This window comes from Ipomoea triloba, chromosome 15 (assembly GCF_003576645.1).
Source record: "Ipomoea triloba cultivar NCNSP0323 chromosome 15, ASM357664v1".
NCBI lineage: Eukaryota > Viridiplantae > Streptophyta > Magnoliopsida > Solanales > Convolvulaceae > Ipomoea > Ipomoea triloba.
The window spans coordinates 11,025,771-11,030,446 of record NC_044930.1 but is presented as its reverse complement, the minus strand read 5'-3'; positions in this window follow the sequence as shown (position 1 = coordinate 11,030,446).

The following is a 4,676-nucleotide window of genomic DNA, read 5'->3' as shown; positions in this document are numbered from 1 at the left end:
ATAGACTCATTTAATTTGAGTTGAAAAATAAAGGTGAAAAGGCTAATAAATAAATTTTGTCCCACTTTAGAAAGAGAAGGGAATTTTCACAACTATATATACATAGAGGCTCTCTCGCCCGTGCAAGAGAGGGGGTGCAAATCAAATCCCATAATGAGCTTGAAAAGGCTTGACTCTTGTACGTCGGCACCTACGGGCACGAATGTCGTCCGGAAAAGTGGTTGGCCTTGTGGGCTAAGTTATGCCAACTTTTCAAAAATATTTTTCAAAACATTTTTAGCCATTGTCCGAGCTGTAACTCTTCGAAGTGTTAACCTGGACTGCTCGATTGAATGTAAAATAGTTGACTCGTAACCTTCCGGGTACCATTCGAAGTTACCATTCGGAGTAGTTACCTTTCGAACTGCTCACATTTTGAACCATTCGAACCACTCTTCGGAGTACTATTCTGGGTATTAATTATGATGTTACTAAATTAATTGCTAATTAATTCCAATTTTTAAAGTTTAGAATTAATTTCTAAAGTAATGGTCGTTTGTTATGAAGGTTACACAGACTGGTTTTATTATCAGTTTTAATGTCATGATAAATGTTATTAATTCCTCATCTCCTATATATACATGGTTGAGCAGCAAAATTTGATATACAATTTTTGCCTACGTTTTTTTTCTCTCACAAAACTCTACTTATCTTCATCCTCTTCTTTCTATGTTTAAAATCTTGTTTCCGTTTGTCGGGTTCTTTTATTTGAATGCTCAGACATAGAATCGTAACTTGTTTTATCATAGGAAACCTAGGTTACAACGCTCCTAGCATCTTTGGGATGTAGCAAATTAGGTTTTAAGGATAGTGTGGATATCACACGACTCAAGCTAACCAAGCATTTCTCCTTCAATTTTTACTTCTTTTTGTGTGTGTGTGGAAATAATCAGTTTCGTAGGTTTATATTCCTAACAAGCTTAAAACATTATTTTTTCTGATTTTCCTTGAAGAAAATGGAAAACCCTGGCCTGTATTGCCAGACAACAACAATGGGGACGAAAATGTTGGAAATAATAATAGTGGGAGCAGTAACAATGTTGCACATTCTCAAGCATCGGTGAACGTTGGTTTGCAAACGAATGAGAGCACCGAGGGATACATCCCTACAATGCGGGTACCAATTGTGGTACCGAGTGGTTCAACTGAAAAACTAGAGAAGTTCAATAGATCGAACTTCAAGAGGTGGCAACAAAAGATATTGTTCTACCTGACATCTGTAATCCACTTGTTGCCTCTAGGTTGGAAGGACTTCAAGAACTACCTGAAGCACAAGCAAAAGGAAATGAACTTGGAAGACCTGATCCAATGACTACAAATTGAGGAGGGGAACATGAAAAATGAAGGGAAAGGTTATGTCATTGGTGGCGCTAAGAGTAACGTTGTGGAGCACAGTAAAAGCTCCAAGAAAGCCAAGAATGACAAGCAGAAACTAGGTTTAAAGGGAGGCATTATTACCAAAACAAAGTTTTATGGCAAATGCTTTAATTATGGCAAGAATGGCCACAAGTCATCTGAATGCAAGGCTCCAAGGAAGAAGAACAAGAGTTTTGAAGCCAACGTTGTTGGAGAAAGCAATCATAAGGAGGTCGAGATCAGTCTTTCGGCCATGGTGACAGATGTGAACCTCGTGGGCTCTAACTAGAGCGAGTGGTTCATCGACACCGGTGCAACAAGACATCTATGTTGTAACAGTGAGTTATTTAACACTTTTGAGACCGTTGAGGGCGAGAATGTGTGGATGGGAAACTATGCTCAATCTATTGTTGAAGGCATGGGCAAGGTAGTTCTGAAGACGACTCCATAGAAGAAACTGACGTTAAACAACTTGTTGTATGTTCCATTGTATTGTCTAAGTTAGGCATGTTTGTACGAAAGTGATATGTAACTGATGGGCTATTTAAGCTCAATGTAATGATTGTTACTATAAATAAAAACAAAGTTAATTTTGTTTACTTGCTTGAGTCTTCCAATTTGTGGCATGGTAGATTAGGTCATGTTAATTTTAAATCTATACATAGATTAATTAGCATGAACCATATTCCTATGTTCCAAATTAACACAAATAATAAATGTGAAATTTGTGTTGAGGCAAAACTAACTATTTTAACACATAAAGTACATTAGTTTTTAACTCATAAAATACATTATCTTACTCCAAAAATTTCATATTCTAACACATAAAGTACATTATACATTATTTCTAAATTCTAACTAATAAAATACATTATTCTAACTCACAAAATAAATTATTGGAATAAGGTTCAAATTGGCCACTCAATGTAACCTGAAAGTGCAATTAGGCCATTGAACAAAAAAAAAATGCAATTAGGTCACTGAACACTTCAAATGTATGCAATTTCACCTGATAGCAGGTTACCATCTATTTAATCAGGTTACCATCCATTTTATCAGGTTACTTGCTTACGTGGACGGTGAATTGACATTTTAAAATAATTTTTAATAATAACTATTAAAACAAAATATTAAAATAATTTTAAAAATTTAAAAACACGCACACACACATCATAATAAAGCAAAAGTTGTTTTGTGAAAGAAGTTTACTTTCCGTACATAATAATAATAATAATAATAATAATAATAAAATAAATAAATTAAATTTGATCATTCACATGTTTCTATCAAGGTGGCAAAGGCATTACTAAAGGGAGGGGGTGGTCGCATGTGTGTTTTTTATTATTAATATTTTTAAATTTTTAAAATTATTTTAATATTTTATTTTAATAGTTATTATTAAAAATTATTTTAAAATGTCAATTCACCATCCACGTAAGCAAGTAACCTGATGAAATGGATGGTAACTTGATTAAATAGATGGTAACCTGCTATCAGGTGAAATTGCATACATTTGAAGTGTTCAGTGACCTAATTGCACTTTTTTTTTTTTTGATTCAGTGGTCTAATTGCACATTCAAGTTATGTTCAGTGGCCAATTTGAACCTTATTCGTAAATTATTTTACCCCATAACTTTTATTATTCTAACACATAAAGTATATTATCTTATCCCATAAATTTTATTATTCTAACCGCAAATTTTATCGTGGACCGCGGTCCACTAAGCATTGTGGACCAAGTGACAAAACGACGTCGTTTTGATTAATGAAAACAGACGGATGAAACGGCCTCCGTTCCGCGCAACTGCAGTATCAGTTCTGAAACGGCCTCAACAAAACTACAATATCAGTTCAACACAACTGTAGTATCATTTGAGATATGAATTATAGTATCAGTCACGGAGATTTACAAGAGTTGTTTTTCCACTTATTGAAACGACGTCGTTTTGTGACCTTGGATCATAATGCATTGTGGACTGCGGTCCACGGTATAAGGATTGTATTATAACACATATAAAGTACATTTTTCTAACACATAAAGTATATTATTTTAATCCATAAAATACATTATCTTATTTCAAAATGTTCATTATTCTAACACCCGTAAAGTAATTTTATTTTTTAAACATCAAATTGATGTGGTTTTGGACACCGTAATTTGCCGTGCACACCACGAGTAGATTTCTAAATATGTGAAATGGGCATTGATTAACAAGATTGAGAGTCTCAGATGAAATACAAATAAAATGAGACCCATATGTAACTGAAGGGATTGTTATGCCGTGGACCCAGGTCCACAAGGTGGACTTAGGTCTACATTCACATACACTATACTCTACATTAACACTTTGTAAATTTTACATTCACATATTACAGGATTATATGATACTCTACATTCACACTTTGTAAACTTTATATTCACATATTACTATGATACTCTACATTCACACTTTGTAAACTCCACATTCACACATTACAGGATTATATGTTTAGTAACTGATAGCGTAAATGTAAACGGGGTCTACGATTACGCTACGGATACGTGTGTTACGGGTGGTGAAGAATGTCGCTCGGCCGGTCAGACGGTCGGTCTACCGGTCAGCGACTGAGCGGTTCGAAGCTATATCGCTCTACGGGTGACGAACAGTGATAAAGAGTAAGCAGGAGAAAGACAATCGGCAAATCACCAGTGTATTAGTGTAGTACTGATGAGTTCTTCCCAGTGAGGGGAATGACCCCTATTTATACAAAGTGGATTCACTATGCACATGGTGTCTGATATGCAAGTGGAGGGCATATGGGCTGTCACTCCGCAAAATGCGCATCGGTTTGCTCGAAGTGGTTGAGTTGCTCGAGGTGATGAAAACACGGATCCCCTGTTCCCGAAAAGTTGTCGGTCGTCACATCAAGCAACTGTTGCGCTCGTGAGCTTCCAATCCACAAGGTGTGTTGCTTCCGATCATGCGGCCGACGGACCGGGCGACCGTCGACGGATGGGTGACCGTTGACGGACAGGTTGGGTGACCGACGGACAGGTGATTTACGGACCGACTAGTACATGTGCATATTTACCCATCACAAGTCCCCCACTTCTTGAATCTGCGAGAGTCGTCAGGTTCGAGAAGTAGAATGTGCTCCAGGCGGCTAACTTGTTGCGAGCAAAGTCTCCCTGGCTTGAATGCCTTGATAGTCCGTGATGAACCCCTCAAGTTTGATTTGAGCAGGAGGGGCGTGATTTACGCGGGTTGCCTCGTTAAAAACCTTAGACTAAGAAAAACCCT